The sequence below is a fragment of the Pogona vitticeps genome, chromosome 10 (genome assembly GCF_051106095.1).
Source record: "Pogona vitticeps strain Pit_001003342236 chromosome 10, PviZW2.1, whole genome shotgun sequence".
NCBI classification, from domain to species: Eukaryota; Metazoa; Chordata; class Lepidosauria; order Squamata; family Agamidae; genus Pogona; species Pogona vitticeps.
The window spans coordinates 11,169,041-11,196,633 of NC_135792.1; the positions used below are offsets into that span (position 1 = coordinate 11,169,041).

At 39.6% G+C, this 27,593-nt stretch overlaps 1 protein-coding gene across 1 annotated transcript in view; it reads left to right on the plus strand.

Moving 5' to 3' along the window:
• The window catches only part of ZNF536 (zinc finger protein 536), a 699,351-nt gene that overhangs the window by 8,673 nt on the left and 663,085 nt on the right, over positions 1 to 27,593 (plus strand). The window lies entirely within an intron of this gene.

Sequence of the window (27,593 nt, forward strand, 5' to 3'; positions counted from 1 at the left end):
ACAAGATCTGACTGCCTGGAATTATGAACAGGAGCACAGCATACAATAACCATTTGTTGAGGTTCCAGGTCACTTCTTAAGTAAGAGTGTAGTGAGGGTGCAATGCCTTTTCTGCTCTTCTGATGGTCCTACTTTTAACACTTGATAGGATCAACTTCATGCAACCATATCCCCGTATTAGAATGGGAACAGAGTTGCCTTATTGATCAGTCCAAAGCACTGCTGGCTAAGTCTTCCAATTCCAGCAACGGCCAGCCAAGTGCCCCAGATCATAACAGTGATATTGAAACCAAGAGGCCAGAGCTGGAGGTGATACTGATTCATACGTGTGGATCTTGGCGCTTTAAAGAACATAACGGTTGCCCCAGGTGGGCCTCTTTGGGAAGGCTCTTCCACAATCATGGAGCCACTGCTGGAAAAGTCCGAAATGTGTCCTACCACTTTGTGGGGGGGGGCACCTTACTCTGCCTCAGAGTAGGACTTAGGAAGAGTATTTTGTGAAGAGCTTATGTTAAGCTTTGTAAAGGTGTATTTAGGAGAAGGTGGGCTTTCTGGTTCCGAGCATTTAAGGCTTTATCTTTAAAACCATCAACATTAGGTTTAGAAATAGATTGGGATAAAGCACAAATGTTCTTGAAGGATGCTCCAAAAGAAATGCATTGGAATAGGCTACCTAAAATGTGTGGGTAACTTTGGCCATGATATCTCCACCCAGGCAAGGCCAGAGCATAATAGGAAGTAGTAGCCTGTCTTCATGAGTAAACAGTGCTAGTGATTCTTTATCACACTCGTGTCCTTTGGTCATATGTATGAGGATGGAGTAAGGTCCGTTTTACTGCATTGTCCTGCTTTCATCAATTTCCATGTAAAACATGCAGTGCATGATTAACGATGTAATGCAACCTGTAATTTTATCCTTAGTTGTGGAAACATTACTAAAACCAAATACCATTGAATAATACGTAATCTGTTTAAAATCTTGATGGAAATTTGGTTAAAACGAAAACAGGAACTGTAGTTCTTTTTCTAACAAAAGTACATCCACAGGTACCTTACCCTTGCCCTATGATTATATAATAGATTTTAAGTCTCTGATATCTGCAGATCTACATCAAAATATATTCTATAGCTGTAGGAAACAACTCTGAATTGTTAACCTTCCCCCCAGGTACTGAAGGCGACACACTGTGAGATTAGATGTATATTTTCTTGGAGATATGCCACCCATAGAGGAGTCCATATTTACATCTTTTGTTGATATTTTTTATAGATTAAGAGTCTCTTTACTTGGGTGATAATTCTCCTAAGTACTGTAATTTGCTGCCTCTAATATTTGTCTTGAGTCCTAGTTTGCAAAATATATTTGAAACCACTTTATAAAGTCGCATAATTGCTTCTTTGTAGAGCGGGCATAATGAGTAGTTTCTTTATCCAGCCTTTATCCTGTTAACCTTAGAGGTGAGTGACTGGTTGCTGGAGTAGTTGGGGAATGTCTTAGCGCTGTTGAGCCATTTAATTTCAGGACTAATTTCATAGCAGTGACACAGAATTGGCCATGAGTGAGCTGGCAGTTATTTCAAGGGTTTTCTGTTAGGACCTGATGCAATGGTAAAATGAAACGGAAAGAAAGGTACATGTGAAAGATTTATATTCTCTCTCTGTGTATGTATGATATGCACAAAAGATTCTTACTCTATAAAGCAAGCCTGACATTATAAAGTAGTACGTACTGCTGAATTTTTTGCAATAAGAAGTTATTCTTTTCTGGGGCCTCTAGTACAGTGGTGCCTCGCTAGACGATGATAATCCGTTCCACTGAAATTGCTGTTTATCGAAATCATCGTCTAGCAAAAAGCATTTCCCCATTGGAATGCATTGAAACCTGTTTAATGCGTTCCAATGGGAAAGAATCGTCATTGTCTAGAGAAGATCGGCCATAGGAAAGCCACTTTGCGAACCGCCGATCAGCTGTTTAAATAGTTGTCTTGCGAAGCTTAGGTCCTGAACACACTAATTTTGCAAGCTTGGAGGGAGCTGTCAAAATCGGTGTCTAGCGAAAATTAGTTTGCGAAGCATGGACCAAACATTGTCCAGCGAAATTTCCCCATAGGAATCACTGTTTTGCGAATTGCTATAGCAATCGCAAAAAGTCAATGTCTCGCGAAAAAACTGTCATGCGGGGTATCTGTCTAGCGAGGCACCACTGTATAGTGAAGCCATGAAACTGGAATTCTCCCTTCTGATAAAGGCTTCAGCTTGTTCTTCCTCTATTCTTTCATTTCTGCCTGTTCAACTCTACGGTAGGCACATCAAAAAGGATGCAGCATCACAATCCAGGTGGAGGAAAACATTGTGATAGTCAAGTTGGATTGTTTTTTTTCTTCCCAGTGATACAGACACTATTGTGGTTCCAAAGCACACTACTGCTTAGACAACTAGAAATTGTATTAGATATCTCCTCGCATGTGCACAGTCCTGAGGCAGAGTTCGGCAAACACTTCATTCGCACTAGCGAAGTTGTTGACTGGTGGCATGCGGTTTGGTGCTGTTGTTCAAGGAAGCATCAATCCGAATCCATGCCCCCCTGAGCATACAAAGTGACTTTCTGCATAGCACTGTCCATTATTATCCCAGATTACTGGATTATAGAGGACCCAGAGGCTAGATAATGTGATCTGAAGGCGAGGTTTTAGATTCGTTCAGCAGTTACCATGGTCTCCATCAAAGTCGGTGATCTTTTTTCTAAGGCTTTGGAATTGTCATATGTGTGTCTGTTTTGTGCCGTCAAGTTGAAATCAATTTATTAGCGACCCTAACAGGGCTTTCAAGATAAGTGAGATATTTAAGGAGTGGTTTTACCAGTTCCACTTCCCCAGTCAGTTTCCATGGCTAAGTGGTGATTTGAACCCCGCACCAGAGTCCTAGTTCTATCCACTTACACCACACTGGGAATCCCACATATTATCATACAATACTATAATTTAGGATTAATAAAAGTGATTATGAAGGTGCTGTTGGCCAGGTATTTGAGTTGCAGTTTGGTCCTGTTATTGTTACGGTTTAATATGAACTTCAGCATAAACTTATTTCAAAAACATATTATCCAGCTGCCAACAATTTGCATTAAAATATGTACACGATATATATATATATAGCAATGTAAAGTAACAGCAGAAAGTGACATAGCCATGTTAAACAGCGGTATGAGCAGTACAGAATAGTAGAAAATGAGAGGATTGAAAATAATGCTAATAATTAAAACACCCTCGAATGATTCAAAGTTCTCTTTAGTCTTTTAGTTGTTCTGATGTGTATATGCCACTTCTCTGCCATATAGTGGTTGCTAAAGTGACATGCTGTCACTAATAATTTAAAAAAAGACAACACAAAATCAACAAATAAAAGATAGATGATTTTTTTTAAAAGAGCATCTTGAGCTCATGGATTGAATCCAACTAGAGAAGACCCACTTAATTAATGGAACCTACACAAGTTTTGGATTAACAAACCCTGTTGTTGGGTCCTCTCTAACAAAATCTAATAATTGGATTTAAAAACCGAAAAGCAGTTCACTGTTTTAAAATAAATTTCTTTTCAACTCTCTGAAACGTGAGAAACTTAGGGTAAACCAGATAGATAAATCCAGTGCTTAGGCGTCATCATAGAAAAGACCTTGTCATCTGTGCCAACCCACCTGATTTCAGACACAACTGATACAATGATAATTAGTAAAGTTGAAATCCAATGTGACATCGAGAGAAGAAGATAGTGTACTAGCAGCATTCCATTGCTTCCAGTTGTGCAAAAGATAGTGCATTTGTTTTTGTTGCCATTTTACACAGAATTGGTTGTGCTGCTTGAAACTGTATTGGATTCCTTCCTTGCAAACTAGATTTACCCCAGCAGTAGATGTCCATGCGCACAATGCATTTGCACCAGGAACATAATGTTACTATTAAATCCTGACTAAATGCCCCACCCCCTTTTCATCAACAAAGGGCTTTTCCAGGTGGGGAAGAAGTTCAATCTGTCTTTTTCCTACTTGATTACAAAGGATTGCAATGTGTTCTGAGAGATGCATTTGCTTCTTCTCTGAAAGCAGGTCCTCTTTAGAAAACCTTAAACTCCTTCAAAAACAAGTAAAACAAATCCCCTCCCCCACTGCAGTTTCTCTCTGAGAGATTTTTTTTAAGTATTTGCAGCTAATTGGAAGCTAATTCAAAAATTCCAGTGGGGAGAAGGCTCTGACTGTGGAAATGAACTGCAGCAGAAAGTGCCATAGCACTATACTCTGACAGAACAAAGTTAGATTTTTTAAAAAAAGAATAGAAATCAAGGACTTTGTCACTGTAATGACAGAGATAAGGTAAACATCGTATGGATGGTAAGAAAAACACACCAACATCAGTGCTGAATCAGGTACAGTACATTATAGAAAACAAATTCTCCTTCCAGATAAACCCCAAATAATTTGACAATAAATGTCAATTGATCATACCATATATTATTTTGTTCAGTTTACATTGTCTCCCAGTATTGTCTCTACAAACTCCTCTGTATGTCTAAAGAGTTCAGCTTGATCTTCTAACTTTATATTTTTAAGGTTCTGAGATCTAGGATGAGAATTGTATTAGCAAAGCTGATTTCTCTTGTTACTTGTTCAAAAGGCTGCTCTGTACAGCACAAATGATTCATAAGCGTCCATTGTTCAGAGTTCAGGCTAAAATAGTCGAGAATCAAAGCTTTGCTTTAATATATGCTACTTGTACTGTCTCTTTCTGCAAAACATTCTCAATCTCTTCACATATATATAGACAACAGGAGGGGTAGAGTGCAAATTATATTCTAAATTGCTTAAGCAGAAGCTTTCGTTAATTCCCCAGCTAGCTCAAGTTGTTCTGGAGGGTGGAGAAACTGATGCAGAGGCATCCGATAAAGTGGGTCCTTGCTTGTGAAAACATATGCCACCAGAACTAGTATTTTGGGGTGCCGTGATATTCTTTTGGGGGGTTTGCTAGCAAATGATGAGTTTATAAAACTGAATTCTAAATGACAATTTCATATTTTTAGAAGTCGTTGTTCCACACGGGTAGTCATTCATCCGAATGTTTGTCTGCAAATGAACTCTGACCACCACGGCTTCTTTCTATTTCTTGCTTTATCTTTTATCTTAACATCTCACAGATTCAAGCGTTGCCACTCTAGAGCGACACCACATTTTCTACCCCCTTTTATCCAGACTGAGCATAGTGAATGGACCCTCCAAAACCTTTCTTATCAATGGAGTACAAGAAGTTAGTGCAATCATCCTTTCAATTATCTCCTCTATCTCAAGTGTTACCAGCTAAGTGCCGGCAGAGCATTCTTTGAACATTTCAGATATTGTTAGTTGTTATCTTTCTTCCTTTTTCTTCTTATAATTGTATATGTATTGGATGATGGTGACAATAATAGCTCAGTTTACCCTTGATTTACTCAGTAGATTCATCTTATTCCACCTCTTTGTATTGGAGCACGTAATGGGGTATTGAAGAGGAGGGGTAGAGATAAGATTGGATTAAATACTCCTATGCAATACTTCCCCCCCCTCCAGAGAATGATGTAAATACAACTCTTTCTCATATGTCTCCTATTTCTTGTAGTGCCTGGAAAAAATATTTTTATACAGTGGTGCCTCGCTTAACGACGATAATCCGTTCCAGGAAAATCGCCGTTAAGCGAAAACATCATAAAACAAAATTAAAAACCCTATTGAAACACATTGAAAACTCACAGTCCAGTGAAGATCCTCCATATGGCGGCCATTTTCGCTGCCTGTATAGCGAGGAATCCGTCCCTAAACATAGCACCTGGTGGCCATTTTGAAACTGCTGATCAGCTGTTTAAAAAGACATTGTTTCACAAAGAATCGGTTCCCAAAGCAGGGAATCGATCATTGCAAAGCGAAAAAACCCTATTTAGACCATTGTTTTGCGATCGCAATTGCGATTGCAAAAAGATCATCGTACAGCGATTTTGTCACAATGCGGGGCAATCATTAAGAGAGGCACCACTGTACTACCAAATCTGGTTTTGAACTGCAGCATGGTTAGTTTTGTAACCACCTTCTTGTTTAACAACATAGGTTCCAAGTTCCCATCAAGAAGAAATTCACACAGGTGACCATCCTCGATTTTTTGCCCCTGATTTTGAAACACTTCTGTGTTGCTCTTCCCTGACAAGTTATGATTCATGCTCAGAATTTGGTCTCTCTGATTACAATCCAGAGGAATGATTTCCATCAATGAATACATTTGATATACTACTATGTGACGATCACAGGTTACCTAAGCAAAGTGATTTTGTTGCCATTCTGTGTCAACATAGCTAATGTTAACAGTGGGCTCTGTGCATCCATGACTGTTTCCCACAATAATTCTCATTTTTTTTGAACATCATTAGTAGGCAGGTGTGGATGAAAAGGGGCAGAGGCTCCTAGGAGCCACATCGTTCTAATTAAGCAGTAAGAAGACAATTAATCCCCTTAACAGTACACTTCTCTGTTGAATTGTGTAGATCTGAGCAGCATGGGCTGGGTTATACACTTTCCCTCCTAAATGAATGAATGAATGAATGAATGAATGAATGAATGAATGAATGAATGAATGAATGAATAAATAAATAAATAAATAAATAAATAAATAAATAAATAAATAAATAAATAAATAAATACTGTTCTTCTATTCATCTTTAGGATGAGAAAGGTGGATCTCGGGCTTACCTAGGGCTGTGTTGTTTGCCATGTGGCAGCCCCCGGTCTGATGTCGGTGGCCCAGCCAGCTCCCTCTCCTGTCACGACAGCTCTGTGTGGTGGCTGAGGAGGGTGTTAGGGTATGTCAGAGGCTCTGTGTGTGTGTGTGTGTGTGTGTGTGTGTGTGTCTATTCATGCTTTGTATTTATGTTTTGTGTTGGCATAAGAGTTATATATGAATTTTGAACTACACTGGGGTCTGGTGCCCCCAACCCTAGCATTATTGAAGGGAGAAGTGTAATTTTGATTGAGAAAATGTATTTTAACAGTCTTTCTTCTTATCCATCCTCATGGCTATCCTTCAGAAGGGTCAACTTATACACAAACAGTAGCTCCAGAATGCTGTCTCCGAGTAATCATGCTACTTTCAATAAAGATAATAGTGTTTCCAGGTTGAGTGGGAATCATTGGAAGAGGTGCGATGAATCGTTTCCCTGGCACAAGTGGTCAACTTAAGATACCTCCTTTGATCTGATTTTCCACCTAGAGGCAAAGATGTGGGGTCCCAAATATCTCTTTTCCAGGATGAAATAGCTTAGAAAAGAGAAAGGCACCTTGGCAAGTAATGTTTTTATTGGAAATATATGGGCAGAAGATAAAGAATTAAGCAATATTTCCCCTCTGCTCAGTCTGAAGCAGGTTGCACTGCACTATATTATTTCGGGCAGCATCTTGGGAATTACAGGTTGCCCCCCTTTCACACAGAAAATGAACATGTTTGTGGAGAAATCTAGTCTGGAAAACGAGAGGCACTTTGCTGTTGTTTAATTACAGGACGCATTTCAAACACGTGATTAACACTTTCAGTCAGAATGATGTAGTCCAAGAAAAAAGAAAACCTCTGCTCTGGTGAAAAGCTAAGTTAAACAGGCCTTTTTCCAACTCTACAGTTGTATGATTTTAAGAAATGCACCTTGTAATTCTGTTACATAGGTTGAACATGGACTGCGTCCCAGGGTACTGAGTGAGCATCTTAAGATATGAAATATCTAGTCCCATTTCAACTCTAATACCCTTCTGAAATCGATGTGGGCCGCAGGTTCTCGTATCCTCGGTGCTCCCACCTTCAGAATCAAACGACACATCTCATATAATGAAGTGAGTGTCCTGGGGAGTCAGGACAAACAAAAGGAAAAACTTCTTTACACATCACGTAGTTAAGGCTCTCAGTACCCCCTAGGATGTGAGCAGAGTGCTTTTGAGATGCTGAGGTGCGTTAAGGGAGGACAGGCTGTCATGATCATGTCCCACGCGAGCCTGAGAGAGGCATCTGGATGATCAGTCTGCGAAACAGGATATTGAACGATATAAGCCCTGGATTGATCCCATGGAGCTTTCTTCTCAAATTTTTTAAAGAAAAGAAACCAGCGAGCCAAAGAAGAGTCAGAAATTTCAAATAGAAAACTTCACTCTCTTCATTAAATATCAGTCATAAAATGTAAGTGTAGCCCCATCAAATGTCTTCTAACACCGACACAATTTATGTCTCTTCATTCATGTGGTTTTAAAATTCACTTTGGTTATTGGAGAAAGGAATGTTTCTTGAAGAAGTGGAGATGGGGATGGGGAGGAGGATCTACCAAAAAGAAAATTCTGAACAAAAGACCATGGAATTGCGCTGATTGGTGTGAAAATGCATTTCTGGCTTGGTCTTTTCTTTCCCTCACCATACAGTGTTTTTCAGATATGTGCTCTGTGAACTGTAAAGAACTGTTCTTTTTTGTAGAAAACACATGTGAGGGAGAAATGCCAGAGACCAAACCGGGGGGCAGCTGGTATGAGACATATTAGAACAAGTGGTACTTCAGATGATGATGATCCACTATTCCTATCATTCTCATTTCTCACCGTTGACCAGGCCAGCTGCAGCTGATAGGAATTAGACTACTACAAGAACATCTGGAAGACCATTGGTTCATAAATTCTGCTGGATAGCATCTTAGCTTAGTCAAAGCTTCCTGTTAGTAGAACCTCTTGCGATAGATAGGATTTAAGAAAGAAATTGCACAAATCAAGCCTGTGCTCCGAGATATAATAATACAGAGGGATCTTTTTCCCCATGGAGGAAATCATTTGACTCCCCTACCTGTAGTTTGAAATTCTAAAGCCAAAACTGAGACTCACTACCATGATGAGGACTTCAGTCGTGGGCTGTTGCTTACTGTCATGGGTGGGTTGGAAGGCACAGCAGCCACTGGTAGATTGGGCAGGAATAACAGGCAGAGCCAGGAGATTCGTCCATTGGCAGGATGGCAATCCCTCAGACACCTTCCACCTCCAATCCTATTCATTGGGGGGCAAGAGTGAACTGGTGGAGTGGGCATTGTTTGTTGGTATGAATTTTAGACCTATAACTGTGAATCATCGTATTGTTGAATGTATTTGTTATGTGAAGTCCTGTGGGATTTTAAGTTTTAATCTGCAAACTGCTCAGAGTAGTGCTTTCACTAATGGAGTGGTATATAAAGCAAATGAATGAATGAATGAATGAATGAATAAGTGAACGAGAGTGTGTGTGAGTGAATGAATGATATAAAAAGCTATAAGATGTCCATGACCATCAACTACCAAAAATAACAGGAAATTGTGGATAAAAGCAAAGCTGTTTTTAGCCCCGCAGTTTGACATATTCGGTGTTTCTGGAGTTAGAAAACTTGCCAACTTTCAATCATAGCCACCACCACCATCACCATCACTATCCTTAAAGCTGCCATTTCGAATAAGATACTGAATAGTTGGCCTTCCCAAATATTTCAGTCCGAAGCATGTTTATGTGGGAGTAAGACCGATGGTGGGAGGCTAGTGCTGGTCTGAAAGTTGATTTGAAAGGTTACCCACCAGCCAGTATTCCTACTAGTTGAACCAGTAAAACTGTCCTACTGAAGCAGCAGAATTTTTCCTTGCTGTTGTGCAGGAGAGATCCATGTGCGTGTATGTGCTAATGTCTGTCCCCATCTCACCCACTCTACCTCTCTTGTAGTGTCCCTCATTGTTCAGTCTATGCATCTAGCCAACTTTGTTGATTTACTCTTGCCTTCGAAAGACAGAGGGAGACAAATGAATGGAAATTGAACTCCAACAAGCAAAAATACATGTGCAGAGGCAACAGTGAGAGGTAGGTGATTGATGTGCACATGGTGATGATGGTGGTGACACCAGCAGCAATAGCAGAAGAGGCAGCTCTTGGTCTTCCCTGCAGAATTCCCCGATTTCAAAGGGCTGACATTTAAAAAAAAATTATCTCCCCCATCTCACTTCAGTTTTGCTTAGAGACCTTGTCTTGTTTCCAGTGTCCATCTTGACTCCGGCATCAGGGTAGGAGGAGAAGCTTGTGAATGTGAATTCCAGGATGTCCCATGCTCCTTCAGAACAAGGTAGAATAAGGAGGGGCAGAGTATGGCCCTACAAATGTCCTACTTGGAAGAGACCTAGTGTTTAAACACATTTACAATGATGATTACACCCATCTGGAGTCCAGTTGTGAAAAGAGATGCTTCATGGGTCTGGTTATATGTAAAGGGTTCTATGATGATATGAATCAATCCTCATTGCGCCCCCCCCCCAAAAAAAAACCCTGCACTTTCTTGAGGATAAAATGCAAAACAAATTAGTTAAGCATAGTAGGAAAATAGAACATTTGTATACTTTGCCTTTTTCAACAGAGATTTGATCCCTCCAAAAATCTGCTTAAGCAAGGTTACAAGTATTTTGCTACGGACTCTAATTATGAAAAGGTACTGCTGATAAAGAGTGTTAGGTGAAAAGACCGTGTTAAGAGGTTAGGCAAAGCTGCAAATATCTATCAATGTCTGGAGGAGAGGAAACTGGAAAGACGCACTGGATGTTACAAATTTCTTGTGAAGCCCGTGGCAAAGCTGTTTTAGCAGCTTTTGAGGAAGGGACACATGTCAGCCTTCGGTCTTGTAGCTTTCTTGTGGAAATAGCTTTCCCACAAAGAAAGCAACATAGGGAAAAGGTTCGGTTTGTCTTGTCCAAGATTATGAAAGCCAATGAAGATTAAAAATGAAGTGAATGTCTGTTTCTTTCTCCAGTTTGTACGGAGGACTTCAGCAGATATGAGACTGAAATTCTGTGCAACAGAAGTTTAATTATTTGTGGCGGTGTAGTTGTTATACAAAATGTACAAGGGCTGTTTCTTTGCTACGGGTGGTACGATGAAGCAAACAGCTGTATATGTAGTGCAGGGAGAGATTTAATGCCCATCATAACAAAGGAATCAATCTCAGGAAAGATTTCTTTTGGAGATAGCGCTGGCTTTGGTTATAGATTTTCTTATTCGATACGAGAGCATTTTTGTGATGACAGCTTATTGGCATATCTGCTGCAAATCCAATAAACAAAGGGCTGCAAAACTGCAACACTTAAAATAAGGCAATGTGCACACACAACCCAGACCAACCTAATTTCAGCACAGCAAACAGAAAACAAAAGCTGTATATGACTCCTTAGCCTTTGTGCACATCTGCATTATTATAAATGCTAATATAATTCTGCAGTGATAAATAATTAAACAATTATGGTCATGAATCAATAAGTTTAGCACATTTTTTTCATCAGCAAATTGTACTGTATAAACAAGAAAAATAAATTACCAAGTCTAATTTTTTTTTCTGGAGAAAATTCTGAGCATTTTATATCTTATAATTAAAAAAAGTATTTGGATTCAATGTCAGATACTTAGAACTTTGGATAGCCCTCCCCACCCTCATTTTAATCAAACACCATTAAGTTGTCATGTTTTATGTTTTTTGAATCTGATTAGCATTTTGAAGTCTGATTTTTGTAATCATCTTCTTTGTTTCCCTCTGCTAAAACCTGTCTCTGCTCACTTCTTCCATAAACACAATTTATTGACCACACTGTATGTTAGAATACAGTGAAAAATATTACAAGGATTGTAAAATAGAGATAGTGTTTTCCCTGCTTTAACAAGAGTAAGAATAGGAGAAAGAGGAAGAGGTGCTAGAAGACTATGTACCTTCAAATATTTTGTAAATAGATTTGTTCTCTGTTGCTCCATTTAACTTTTAATTTTTCACAAAAGTACCAGATATCATAGCCTGATCACAAAGATGAAACATTTCACCTTAGAAACACACAGGCCCTGGCAAGACATTTACAAAACAACTCTGACATACCTTCTTCCCACTTTGATGAAGTTGGGAGGCTGGTCAAATTGATTTTAGCAAGGATTAGGGAAACGACACTTAAGATCATTAATACGTGGCATATAACATATTGCCGGTGATGCTACCACCTTATCTACCACCTTATATTGAAAGGGATGTGAGGAACTCGGACTGTGGGATAGTCTTACAATGGTGGTTCCCAAACTTGGGCTAGCCAGATGTTCTTAGATTGCAATTCCCAGAAGCTTTCATCATCAGATCTGCTGCCCAAGGTTTCTGTGACTTGCAGTCAAAGAACATCTTGGTTACCCAGAGGGTGGATTTAATTTCAATCAAATTAATTTAAGTCACAATTTACATGTTTAAAATTGGATTTTTTTTGTCAATGTAAATTTAATTTTTTAAAATTTTAAATTGTACTTTAAATCAAATTGATTTTTAAAAATCATTGATTGTTGTCCACCCTGGTTACCCAAGGTTGGGAACCACTCTCCGACAGCATCCAACATCTGATCAGAGATAGAAGCTGAAGTGTGGCAGAGAAAAAAGAACATAGGTAATTTTTCATACATTTGGATTCCGCCTATTTGCTCAGCTCAGCAGAATGTACGAAAGAGAAATTTGGGTAGCTCCAGAAGGATTTTCTGCTTGTACAGTGTTAAAATGACATATAAAGAACTGGTTGTTAGATAGGAGCCAGTATTTGACTCATTACTGTCGTTAATGCCTTTAACAGTCCAAATCAAGGTAAATAATAATGACAAGCTTCATTATTGTTCTTTTTGTAGTTTTAACTTTTCTTCAGGATGTAGACTTGATCAGTTGTGTTGATCTGGATATCAAATAAGATTTTAAACAATGAAAAAGAAATCTAAATTGAGTAACTGATTGCATTCGATGTTTGCTACCTTTCTTTTATTTCTTCCCATATATATTTTTAAATTTATTGCCTTGAGGCATCTTTTATAGTCAAAATATTTGAATTATTATTTTTTTCTGATTAAATAGACAGGGTAGAAACTTAAACAAACAAATAATATGGACATATTTTTGTTTATCAAGATCACATGTTCCTAGCTATTTTTTTTAAATGAAGATCCATTTAAACAGCACATAAGGGAAGATTCACTTACCCAAGGTCTTCTAACTCTAAAAAAAGTATTACCATAATATTTTGCTTCAGCTGCACATTGGAGCAGAAGAGAGTAATGCCAGACAAGCAGTTGTTTGATAGGTTGTTGACTATTGTCAATCACATTTTTAAAGAAGCTTTAATAAGCTTTGGTGGAACTGAAGGTTCAGTTGAATACAGGATCCATTTCTCTCCTGTGACTTATCAAGGAGGGAAGGCAGCAGCTGCATGGGAAAGACCTGAGGGTTTGGTCTCACCGTGCAGTCTGGACATTCACATATGTGTTTGAGAAAATATACTAAAGTGCTTATAAGTCTGTTCAGCAGGGCCAATATGCTGATGGGGCCACTATATGAAACAACTGCCTTTTTTTTTTTAGTCCCTTCTTCTCTCCGCCCGTTTCCCAATTTATTTTTTATGGATAGTAGGAAGGAAATCACATATGGGTTGAAGAGGTTGGCTTCAGAATCTCATTGTTTTACCAACTGTTTCATCTCCTTCTTTCATTAAACCTTTTTTTAAAAAACTGTATTTCCATTTGTGGGTATAAATGCATTTTCCTTTAATGCCAATATCAATATTTTTAAACAACCAGATTTTGTTTCACTGTGTGGGCTCTTAGCAGTTTCTTTTATACAACGTGCTCACCCCCCAATTTGTTGTTTCAGAACTTCGTGACACATTTCATTACACTGTTCATAATTTGAGTTTGTAATTTGGGTTTGCTTCTGGACCTGGTTCTCATGATGGAGAAACAGATCTCAGCCATGGCCAAGTCTCCCCTTTCCAACTTAGGCAGATTGCACACCTGGGCCCTACTTTGACAGGATGTCCATAATAACACTAGTTCATGGGTTGGTAATTTTTGAAGATTGACTATTATACTGCTGTCTACATGAGGTTTCCCTTGAAGACAGTACACAAGCAGCGACAGGTGCAAAACACAGCAGCCAGGCTGGTCTTGGGGATTTTGAGATATGATTATATCTCCCTGATCCTGGTCCATTTGCAATGGTTGCCTGTATGCTTCTGTCAAAATTCAAGGTGCTAATGTTGACATACAAAGCCGTGAATGTTCTTGGAATTTGTTCCCTCTCCCTGAGATCTACTGCCTGAACCACCTGCATCTCCCAAGCTTGACCACCCTGAGCGAGGCTAGCATGTCTATGACTACAGCATTTGCAGTGGTGACCACTTCCTTGTGGAATGTAGTACTGCTGGTGGACGTGTGCCAGTCCCCTTCCCTCCCAAAATTTAGAAATTTATAAAAATATGACTTTTCAGGTAAGTATTCCAGGACACCATCTCTTTATAATTCTTGTTCTGCACGTGCTAGGATGTTGATAAGTCTTTGGGTCTGAGTTCCACATCTGAGTCTGAGCCATTGGTTCAAGGTTTGAGTCCAAGTCTTGAGTCCTGAGTCCCAAGCTTCAAGTCCAAGTCAAAACAAGCTTTTTTACCCCAGAAAAAAGGGAGGTGTGTAGTCACAATTCAGGTCTGAGTCATGGGGGGGAACCGAGTCGAATCGCTGGTGTGATGTAAGTCCAACTTGACAGCGACTCCTGCGATGAGTCCCCTTGTCTGCTTACATGTATATGCTGATCGTGCTTTTGGGTCCACCGTCACCTTCTTGGGTTATTTGAGAATTTGCCTCTCCCAATTTGAAGAGACCCTTGTCCAGCAGGCTGAGGCAAAGAGGCAGCCCCGAAACCAGCAATATCAGGGAGCTGGACAGGGGCCAGATTGTATTTGTCTTCAGTGTGGAAGGGATGGTCACTCTCGAATTGGCCTTCTCAGCCACACTAGACGCTGTTCCAAGACCTCCATGCAGAGCACGTGACCATAGTCTCTCGAGACTGAAGGATGCCTAATCTCCTTTTATACTATTGTGAGCTTTTATGTTTATGTCTTAAGTTGGAAACTGCCCAGAGTAGTAGTATGCTACTAGAAGGGCAGTGTAGAAATTTAATAAATAAATAAATTTTGCTGATTTGTCATTGACATTCTCACACGTAAGTTGAATCCACAGAAGTCTTACTAGGAAGCAGACTTTACAGATGAAGACAGGAGATTTTACCCTGCCTATTTTTGTGTGTCGTGTGGTAGTATGCAGTTATGTTGCTTGGTTTTTTTTTAATTTATCTTTTATAAAGGAACATCAATACCCAGAAACTTCTTTGGATTTATTTCCAAAAGGAAGAAACCTAGAATTGCATCACTGTATGCAGCACTTTACAGAGGAGTGTAAATAAAAGGAAAACTATAGGTACGGCCGGAAGGAGATTGCAAACTAAAGTACTGCTTGCTTTCTCTATGGGGAAGATTTTTGGATCTTTCCTTTCAGTTTATTTCATGATAACCTTAAAAAAAACCTGCTAAGATTTAGCTTTCAAAACTGAATTACACGATCACAGCAGGTTTTAAAAATATTTAAAGATGTTGCTTTCATGCTTCAGATCCTTGTAAAGCCAAATACATTCAGTTCTGAAAATATATCTTGCTTTTCACTGTAAAAAAAAAAAAAGAACAAGGAGGGGGAGGGGGTTAAGTGTTTAATAGCACATATGGCATAGTTTTATCTGACATCTGTTTTGCAACAAACAATATTTAGTTCACTTATTTGCCGAGCAAATACAGTATATACCACAAACAAAAAGTCCAATGAATGTTTTAAAGTAATTTGTTATATATCAATATTTATTGTAAAAAAAGTGCAAAACTTAAAATGTAGCTGTGTTATTGAATGCAACATGCCAAACATTGATTACTGTATGCCCCCAATGCAATGAAACTCTATACAGTGCCTTAAGGGGTATGAAAATAAGGTAGCTTACGGAAAGAGTAATTGATATTCTCCCATTGGTGACATTTAGGCATGTGCCCTGTCAGCCTAATTTGTGTCATTGTATAGGAGGCATATGTCAATATATTTTTAGATGCTTTAGTTCATAACAGCAAAAATGGTGCGACCATCAGCTTAATTGTGCAAGTGATTGATTTTAATGGAAAGCAAACCTGTAATGCAAATTGTGTTTTGAAATGGAGTCATTCAGAGAAGTAGCATCTTTTCGGTACTCCTTATAAAATACATTCCACTTGTTTTGAATTCACCTAAGTGGTGCCAAGTGAATGTATTGTTGGAACTGGAACTATACTGCCTCATAGTTCTCTCTCTCTCTCTCTCTCTCTCTCACTCACTCACACACACACACACACACACACACACACACACACACACACACACACACACACACACACACACACACACACACACACACTCTTTTAAACTACGGGCATGTCATACAACCATATCTAGAAAATTGAAATAATCACGCCATTTAGCTTTAATATATGATGTTGGGCTTGTTGACACATCAGAACCTATTTTCTTCCTCAGCTACCTTTCTGTGCTTGAGATCATCCTTGTTTGTAGGAAAAAGTGGCTTGGAATGTTAGATTACTGATGTTGCAAAACAGGCATTAAAGATATCCTGCAATTAGAACAGAAACCATATTACTATTTCAAAGAAGAGACTGAGATAGTCTTACAGGTTTGTGAAATCAGACTTAAAAGAAATCCTGAGTTTAGTCAAGCTAATATGCCTTCTCCTGGAAGTGAGAGATGCTCTGCTTGACATTCAAATGTTTCAATAGTTAAGCAATTCCTCTTCTAATCAGAGGGTATCTCTAAAGTCTGCTTCTGGTTGGAGATAGTAATAGGGCTGACAAGGAGCATTTTCCCTGCACTCCATCGGGCAAATTTGCAAATGCAACTGAAGAAGGCAATCTGCTGCTTATTGCCAGAGGACAAGAAGTTTTGTTGTTTGAAGTTTTGGTCTCTTCCAAGCACAAGATTCATTGCTTATGCCTCTATTCTTAGAGCATCTCAGAGGAAGTTGGGGTGGTCTGGTTCATGCTTTAAAAGTTTTTATCTTCAGTACAAACTGTTTAATCTCTCACTTGAGCAATCCTTCCATTCGCGGTGATAGATTTTTTTTTCTCCCGTGAGAATGGTTCAAGCAGGTCTTTGGACCACTCAAATGGACGACTCGGACCCCCCTTTTGATTAATTAAACTCCTCTCCCCCTTCCAAGCCTTTTCCTGTGGCCATCATTCAGTGAGCTGCAGCGACTTTCTTCCTCTCTTTTTTAAATAGAGTAAGTGACACAGCAAAACAGCAAAGCGTCGACCTAGTGTGGTACACATAATACTCATTTACCTAGAATAGCACTACATAGAGTGGTGCCTCGCTTGACGATGTTAATTCGTTCCGGCAAAATCGCTGTAGAGCGAAAACATCGTCAAACGAAATGTAAAAACCCATTGAAACGCATTGAAAACCATTCAATGCGTTCCAATGGGCTGAATACCTGCTCGTCCAGCGAATATCCTCCATACGGCGGCCATTTTTGGTGCCTGTAAAGCGAGGAATCCATCCTAGAAAACAGCGGGGGAGGCCATTTTCTTCAGCCAGTGGCCATTTTGAAACCCGATGATCAGCTGTTTGCTGATCATTGTAAAGCGAAAATCGGTTCCCAAAGCAGGGAACTGATCATCGTTAAATGAAAAAAAAAACCATTTAAAACATCGTTTTGCGATCGCAAAAACAATCGCAAAAACCTAATCGTATAGTGATTTCCTCGTTAAGCGAGGCAATCGTTAAGTGAGGCATGACTGTAAATAGGAAAATATGTATTAAAAAAATTAAATGGGAGAAAATAAAGGAGGAGTGTTGTCTCTTTCAGTGTCTCCATCCACCAAAAAAGGCTGGTCACCTCAGATAACATCATCCACAGCTCTATTTTGCGGGAGACTAATCATCTGCATGAGCTACAGAATGAGCTAATTAGGAGCACTCCAAATCACGCTGAAAAACTGTAGCCCTGCTGGATTGATCGCTCTGAGTGAGAACACATGTGGATGTCATAAACCAAGCAGTGCCAAAAGAAATCCAAGGAGCAAGCTAGTCCACCAGTGGGGACATGCCCTGTGATCCATGAAGGAAAATGCAGCTTTAAGCATCAATGGCTCTTTAATGCAACTACAGTATAAAAATAAAATTGGCTGGAATGCACATTTTTATTACCAATACCTCCCACAATCATCTTCCTGTATGCATAAGACATTAAGAGTCATTGTTTATATGGAGCCCCAAAGTGATTTAATGCTCAAGATTTTTTTAAAAAAAGGCAGTTGTACCTTTAAAAAAAACAAACTCTGACTGGTCTTATACCCTGAAATCAAATCCACACATCTTTCTTTTTCCTTTCCCTTTTCAATTCTTCTTCAGGTGACTTGTTACCTGCACCTTTCTTTCTCCCTTTCCATCTGCAAAAGTTCCATCAAGAGCTTGTGATTTAAAGAAGAGGCGTGGGAGGGAGGGAGGACCTAACTCTGTTCCATGAGTGTGTATGTCTCCTTTCCCTCTATCCTGAAGCAAAAGAAAAAGAAAAAAGGAGCATTGTTACACACCTAGGTAGAAAACATGTACTGTATTATTCATTGATTTTTCTCAGAGTCGAAGTAATGTTTACATTATGCAGCAAATTATTTTTTTTCCAAATGGTAATATTGTTTAAAAATTATAGATTTTTGGACTGAATTAGATGCCAAATTTATTCCGTTCTGCCATATTTTTTTAAAGTATTCTTTGCCAGCATGATGATATTCTCTTTTTTAAAAGTAATATGGGCAGGGGAAATATTTTATAGTCTGCAATTTTTAGGAGTTATATTGACAGAATTGCAAATGTAGAAGAGCCTGATGGCCAGAGCAAAACCACATATTTAAGCTCTCTAAATAAATGCTAAAAAAAAATTAATTTATGCCATCTGTGTCAAAATTTGGAGCCTAAAAAGCAAAAGCAGTGGAACAAATGTTGGCTCCATAAAACGGTCTTAGTTCATTGTTGAAATTGCCACACATTAACATTGCGGGCCATCTGGGTAGACAAAAGACTCTAACCAGATTGTTAGGATGATTTTATTGGTCTGGTATTAATCAGTATTAATAATAATTATTCCCAACATCAGACCCTAATGTTGGGAAAGTGTGAAGGCAAGAGGAGAAAGGGACAGCAGAGGACAAGATGGTTGGACAGGGTCATTGAAGCGACAAATATGAATCTGACCCAACTCCGGGAGGCAGTGGAAGACAGGAGGGCCTGGCGTGCTCTGGTCCATGGGGTCACAAGGAGTCGGACACGACTTAATGACTAAACAACAACATTAATCAGTATGTTGCATAATATTTAAGCTAAACGAAATGAGGTGAAATCTAGTGCCTGTAGCTCTCCTGCCCCCGAAACACTGATAGTTATATAATAACCTTATTATGCCATGAAGAGTGGTGGAGCTTTTTATCATTTTTTTTAAAAAAATGGAGATCATGCAAAGAATACCACTGAACAATATTTCTAATTTGTATTTTGCAAATAAAATCTTAAACTTTAAGAAGTAATAGTTGCTGGCATATTGGAAATCAGAGATTTAAAAGCTGCAGCCTGTTTCTATTAAATTGTGGCACAGTCATGTTGGAATTAATTTTAATTTCCCTTTTGTAACTTAGTAAATCAGATTACAACTTGTTTGAAAGAATCCTGCAGCCCAATACCCCATCCAAGTATTTTGAACTTCCATATATTTTACAGTTTGACTATTTCTTAGGGTTTAATTTCTAAAATTAGAAGTGCCCCTTGAACTCACAGGGGAAACATTGTGCTGTTATCCGAGAAAAGTGAAAGTTGGTTACTTTGGGGAAGACATTCTGAACAAGGACCAGTTGATTTACATGTCCTTGTAATGAGCTCCTAACAACACATTCTGTGTCTGTATTCACATGAGCCTGGACTCGGTTTAAACTTCAATATAAGCCCCATAATCTAGCTATGGAAGTATGACACCTTCATTATTGGATGTCTTCCTTCAGTATTATATGTTTGCTTAGCAATGTCTATGTTCATATTGTATGGAAGTGAGAGCTGGACCATAAAGAAGGCTGACCGCCGAAGAATTGATGCTTTTGAATTGTGGTGCTGGAGGAGGCTCTTGAGAGCCCCCTGGACTGCAAGGAGATCAAACCTATCCATTCTGAAGGAAATCAAGCCTGAGTGCTCCCTGGAAGGACAGATCCTGAAGCTGAGGCTGCAATACTTTGGCCATCTCATGAGAAGACTCCCTGGAAAAGACCCTGATGTTGGGAAAGTGTGAAGGCAGGAGGAGAAGGAGATGACAGAGGACGAGATGGTTGGACAGTGTCATCGAAGCAACCAACATGAATCTGACCCAACTCTGGGAGGCAGTGGAAGACAGGATGGCCTGGCGTGCTCTGCTCCATGGGGTCACGAAGAGTCGGACACGACTTAATGACTAAACAACAAGAACATGTTCATGAAGATTTACAAAAAACAGATATGCTAGGTCTCTGTCTCAAGGATATTACAGTCTGAAACAGATACTTAGGACTCATTCAATTCTTAAAAAAAAAAAACCTCTTGTTTATAATGGTAGGATAATGTGCTCCTGTACCCATGGTTCAAAATGCTAGGAAATGAATGGATATTGCTACACAGTACATTCCCATGTTGCCAGCAGGAAAAAGCATGCCAAATTTGAAATAGCAAAGTGCAGCCTGAATGTTGGCAACACCAACAGCAGCAGTCAGTGTAGTCTACAGTATATTCTCTTGTGCTCACTGCCATTCACAAAGGGACAGCAAGCAAGGGAAAATCCCAGAAGCTGACTCCTTTTTTCATCAGTAAACACTTCTCACTCAAACACAAAGTAATTATCAGGGCTGTTTTTTTTAAACAAGTACACAAGAGGGTATCCTGTAGACCAGTGGTCCCCAGCTGTTTTGGGACCGTGGACTGGCTGAGCCTCTGAAGAAGGTGGGGGCCCCCCTGCAGGTGTGCATGCTCTCAGGCACATGCGTGAAGCAGTGGGAGAGCGTACATGTGCACAATGGTGTGAGTATTGTGGATGTTTGGGGAAAGATTTTAACAGTACAGTTTACATTATTCTGTTCTTGCTTCATTAACATTCTAATCATTATAGCATTGCTTAATTTTAAAGCAATTGTGCAGTATCCATCATGTTGCACCCTACGGACCTATCGGTAAAAGTGTAAAGACTGGCAAACGCGCGTATTATGGCATAAGGTTGTGCTGTTGAGGTTGTTTTTGGTGAGAAAATAATAGTGTTAATGAGGTGTTTAGAATTCTAAGAATTTTTATTTTTATTTTTAAATCTTCAAAACATGTTAGCCATCCATCATGATCCTTGAACTGTGCTCAAAAGTGTGATAGAGGTGCAGCTTCAAAAGAATCTAGAAGATCCTATTGTCCTTGCCACTAGCCCACCTTAAGATTCCTGCATCTCCAGCAGGTGAGAGGGGAACACAGATGACTAATTGCACCAGCAAAAAAATGGAATATAGGCAGGGGTGGGAAGTTATAGCTTAGCATCCTTCTTGGTTACATTGTACAATGGATCTTGGGGGGGGGGGGAGAGTGACTTACTGAGAAATCCCATTTTATAAGGAATTTTCCATAAAAGAACCTATATAGACAGTCCCACTACAGATTGATCCTAGCCTGAAAATTATGTCCACTGTTTAAAGTGTTTCACATCCATATTTAAAAAGACTTCATTTAAGGTCAGCTCTAAAAAATATTAAAAGGTAGCATGCTTTGAGTTTAACTTTTGCAAGCACCAGTGGGCGTAACTGTCAACAAAAGTCATGTGCAATATTCCAAGAATATAAGGTGACAGCTTACAAACATGCTGTCTTTGCACATGAAGATTAATCTAACAAGAAATTCCAAGAAAATACATTTTAAAATGGATATAAGTAAATGTCAGTGCAAAAAATAATTTTGTATGGGAAAAAGGTGTATGGTGTGGGAGAAAAAGGGAAAGAACAATTCCACACTGGCTTGCATAGAAAGCCAATATATTTTTAACTAATTCCATGTTTCCTGCTTAAGTAGATATCTTGAGTTTCAGAGAATGTGCCTTGCAGGAAAGAGCATGAGAGAATGAGAGCAAATTTGTACAGTGGTGCCTCGACTTACGACTGTCCTGACTTACGACTATTTTGAGTTACGACCAGCTCTGGCTGCAAAATTTTGCTTCGACTTGTGACTGGAGCTTCGAGTTATGACAGGAAAAAAGGTGGGGGAAAAGGCAGGGAATTCAAATGTACTAACCATTGGTCAGCGGAGAGCTTGCTTCTTTGTAGCTCTTTTGCCCCAAAGGTTAGATAGAGTGTGTGTGTCGGAGGAGGCTTCAGACTGCCTTGTGCTGCTTTCTGTTTCTGAATAAGTACATTTACAGGGTTTTGCAGGATGGGTTTGGGCTAGGGGGGTTATGTTTCTGTGCTGTGATTTTTTTGGTGTGTTTGGGTTTGTTTTTTGACCCCAGCGCTTTCCGATGGGGCTTGCATTTTTTTTGGTAATTTTTTTTTCACCCTGACGCATTCCGACAGGGCTTGCAGTGGGTGTTTTGTGGGGGTTTTTGGTATTTTTCCCCCACCGGAATAGATTAATCATGTTCCAATGCCTTCCTATGGGAAATGGTGGTTCGACTTACGACCATTTCAAGTTACAACCATCATTTCGGAATGGATTAAGGTCGTAGGTTGAGGCACCACTGTATTCCTGACTTAGAGCTTGACTATATGCCTCAATTGGACTGAGCCAGATTAAGCTAAATATAGTTGCTTAAGGTCACATAGGGGTCCAGTATGCCATTTAGTATGATCCTTTCATCAAAATGGTGTATGCACCTTAAGTTTAACTTCTGCAAACACCAGCATGTTCATCTCCTTTAGGAAAAGAAAGCGGGGAGCACCCTCCTTACCCCTTCTATCTCCTCTCACGTCCAGGAGCAAGGTTTTAATTTTTTTTCCTAAATGGTATAGCACATCAGTGCTGTCCTAACAGGGATAATTTTTAAAAAACTTTCCTTCCTCTGACCATGCAGGCAGGATCAGAGGAACTCTTTGATTAGTTAATTCTACTAGATGGATTAAAGATTTTGCTTAGATGTGTAGATGTACCTTAATTTTTTAGAATCTGTAAGTTTTATTAGAAGTTTAATTTAATTTCTTTTATATTGTATTGTACTGTGTTGATTTTATATTGTGTATTCTGCAAAGGCATGTGTGCTCTGCAGTGAACTGAATTTGTTTGTTCATTTAATTTCCCAGTATCATGAAGTAACTATGCTGTCTTCTTAAGCCAGTTAACTATGCTGGGAAACTTAAAGCAGAAAGATAATTTGAATCTGTAAGCTCTGTTTTGGTTCACTTCCAGTGATTGTATATTCTGGAAATGAACCAAAATGAATCAATTCTACCCACATAGGAAAAACAAAACAAAGCACAGTAGCCCTTGATAGGGACTAGAAAGGGATGTGTAGGAATGCTCTGGGGACAGGCAGGCTTGCTGTAGCAATTGTGTCATCTGATAACCAGCAAAAGGAGTGAACCAGTCTATCCTCGCAGTGGACCATCTGATTGCACCCTGAGATGATACAAAGAAAACAAAATACTGAGCTGATGGTTTACCTCTTCAGGCTAATGATTCTTTAGTGAAGACTAGTTTATTTCAACCAATTGTAACACAAGTTTCATCTCTAAGCAAGTGTAGAGAAGACAGTCACAGATTTATTTGTGGTTCTGCTTATATAATTGTCATGAACTTGTATTAAAAAACACTAGCGAATTCAGAGCAATTAGTAATTCTATAAGAGAGATTAACCTGATGTTGTGAACTTTAAAATAGAGCCCTAAATGTCATCTTTCAGACAGTTCTGAAGACAAGGGCTTTCATATCTCCAAGAGAACTACCTGCCAATGTCAGAGTCCCCTTTAGATACATGGTGCTTCAGAATGCGCACCATCAATCTATGTGATTAATTGATAGGGCACACGCCTTGAATTCACCAGGCTTTGCTTGGTCTAATAAGCAGTAAGTTCTGAACATTTGTTTACGTTTTCTCTTCCGAATTCAACTGCCCTGTGGCACAGTCTGGTGCTAACCGAACCAAACCGTTGAAATAAAAGGGGGCAACTGTGTGGCCATTACAAAATATAAATGCAAGAACAGGTGATACCTTTATCTATAAGAAAATTAAAAAATCATACACTATGCAAGCTTTTGTAGATAAATCCCACTTCTGCAAAGCAAGTACCAAAAGTCCAAAGGGGCGGCTCTTTCTTGGTATCTTCATAATAAAATAAAGGAGGAGAGCTGTCTGGCCATTACATAATACAAACTGAACCAATCTTCATCTCCCTCCCCATGCACTATATACGCATGAAAACTTAAGTGATAATGCTGAAGTTTTAAGAATTAACAGTGACAAAGTTCCAAGCTATGCCAGTCCATGAGAATGGACTCATTATGGCTCTCTGAATCCCAGAAATTATCCTTGATGCATCTTCTAGCAGTTACAATAGCAGATAGCTTCTATGTTTATGGACTACATAGATATCTCAGTTGTCTAATACTACCTATCCAACCAATTCAATTTTTTCCTAAAATTAGTATACTGACTAAACAACTAGCAGGAAGTGGGGGCTATGCTACATCACCTAGCTCAGACTCTGCAGATGATATTTTGTAGATAATATTCATGAAAATGAACTGATATTCACAGATAAAGTTCTAACAGCATTTCTTGGAATTAAACATTGCCTAGCAGTGGACCTCTTGATGTCATTAGCAACAAAAAATATTTTTTTTTTTAAAAAAGGTTGCATTTCAGGTAAGATGGCATTACTTTCTCATACTACAAATATTCTTCCATTTTACATCTAAACAAAAACACCAGTTCGTCTGTTTGCATGAAAAGGCAATGAGCATTTCAAAAGAATGAATGGATGACCTGGTTGGCTGATGATGACTAATAATGGCTGAAAAATGTCACTACAGCCACACAAAAAGTGTTTATCAGCCACATACAACAGAGATGTGGATTAAAATGCTATTAACATAAGCGATTAAACATATGAATAAACAAGCCAGTGAAATCAATAATGATGGCTGGTGTCATCTTAAAGAAATTGTGCTTTAATGTGGCTTATTGAGTTCATCAGAGGGATTACTAGAAAGGCAGGGAATGTGAAGCATATTTCTGTTAAATTACTTTTGAAGGGAAATATATGCACTATGTCCTGCCAAAATCATGTTACCTACGATACCAAATTGTGGCAGTGGCAGAGATCTCTATACAAAACATTTGGAAGGAGCAAGATCGTTTAGCGACCCAGCAAGAGTTTGGGCTACGAAATGTTTCTTGTTCTTTTATGTAGCCATTGCATTCCAGAGAGGGAGGGAATAGTGACAGCAGCGTTTGGCTTCACTAAGGTGAAGGTTTCAGTGAAAGCTGGAACAAAGGAGTCAGCCAGCTAAGAGTAAGCAAGCAGAACAGGGGGGAAAATATAGAAGTGGAGGTTCATAGGAGCGTCTACTGAACACTATGATTACCAAAGTAGCTTGCAGTTCAGGAAAGAGTGATATGAATTTGATCAATAGGAACATATGAGTCAAGAACTGCTGATTTTCTAGCTGAAGGTGAATGTACAGCATAGTATCAAGGAAAATGATCACTGACACTAAGATGGGCACATTTGTTTGTTTGTTTGTTTGTTTGTTTGTTTGTTTGTTTGTTTGTTTGTTTGTTTGTTTGTTTGTTTGTTTGTTTGTTTATTTATTTATTTATTTATTTATTTATTTACCGGCCATCTGGCAGCCAAGGCCACTCTGGGCGGTTTACAACAATTGGAGAAAACAATAAAATAATAAAATAAAATGACATCCATAAATTTAAAAGCACAAAATAAAATACCATAAAATACAGTAGAAACAGGAGTACTGTACAATACATTGCAATTAAAAACATAAAAATATGGTGGTATGTTGAATGTTATATTATCGGGGCACTGTTGCGTCAAATAGGTGGGTTTTTAATAGCTTTTTGAAAGTTCTCAGTGAAGGGGCCGGGCAAACTTCGGGTGGGAGGGTATTACACAGTTGTGCGGCCACCGCCAAGAAGGCCCAATTTCTGGTTGCTGTTTTCCGGGCCCCTCTTGGGGTCAAAACTCTCAGCCGCCTTGCCTGCAACAATTTTACAAGACAGGCAGACATAAATGGAAGGAGGCACTTGGCTAGATATTGAGGTCCCAAACCATTTAGGGTCATATAGGTTAGTGCCATCACCTTGAAACTGGTATGAAAGTGAACAGGTAACCAGTATAAGGGGGCCAAGATGGGGAAAATATGTTGGTATTTTCTAACCCCACGCAGTAGTTTGGCCACCACGTTTTGGACCTGTTGCAATCTCTGTAGCAGTCCCAAGGGAAGCCCCACATAGAGGGCATTACAGCAGTCTAATCTCAAGACTACCAGCGCATGAACCAGCGTGGTGAGGGACTCGGTGTCAAGATAGGGATGTAGCTGGGTGATCCGCTTTACATGGAAATAATCAGATCAGGCTGCAGACGCTACCTGTGATGTCATTGATAGTGATGGGTGCAAAAGCATGCCCAAGCTACACACCTCATCCTTCATGGAAAGAGTGCCCCCCAAAAACAGGGAGGCACCCAGACCACAGACATTGGGGGCCCCCACCCACAGGATTTCCATCTTGTCTGGATTCAGCCTCAGTCTGTTTTCCCTCATCCATCCCAGCGACGCATCCAGGCAGCACTCAAGGGATGGGACAGATGTGCTGCAGAAGGGTGGAAGGAGAGAGAAAGGTGAGTGTCATCTGCGTGACACAAAGCTCCAAAACTCCTGATGACCACCCCCAGTGGCTTCATAAAGATATCAAATAGCATTGGGGAGATGATTGACCCCTGCGGGACTCCACAATTGAGCGGACAGCATCTCCCCAAGCTGAACTCTGAGGGTGGTCCTCCAGGAAGGGTCAAAGCCAAGCCAAGGCCTGACCACCGATCCACAACCCCAAGAGCCTCCCCAGGAGGATACCGAGGTCCACGGTATTGAAGGCCACTGATAGGTCAAGGAGGACCAGCAAGGACGTTTTGCCCTTGTCGGCCTCCCTCAAGAGGTCATCTTGCAGGGCGACCAATGCCGTCTCCGTGCAGTGACACGGCCTGAACCCGGACTGGAATGGGTCAAGGGTACTGGTTTTCTCCAGGGGAGCCTGAAGCTGATCGGCCACCACTCTCTCCACCAGCTTGCCAATGAAGTGGATACAGTGGGGTCTCTACTTAAGAACTTAATCCGTATTGGAAGGTGGTTCTCAAGTTGAAAAGTTCTTATGTTGAATCTGCATTTCCCATAGGAATGCATTGAAAACCATTTAATCCGTATCTGCTCTTTTTCGTCCATAGAAACTACAGTGGAACCTCTACTTAAGAACTTAATCGGTTTTGGAATGGTGTTCTTAAGTTGAAACGTTCTTAAGTTGAAGCAAAATTTCCCATAGGAATGGACTGAAAACCAATTAATCCGTTCTGGCTGTTTTTTTGTTATGTAGAGGTGCGTTTG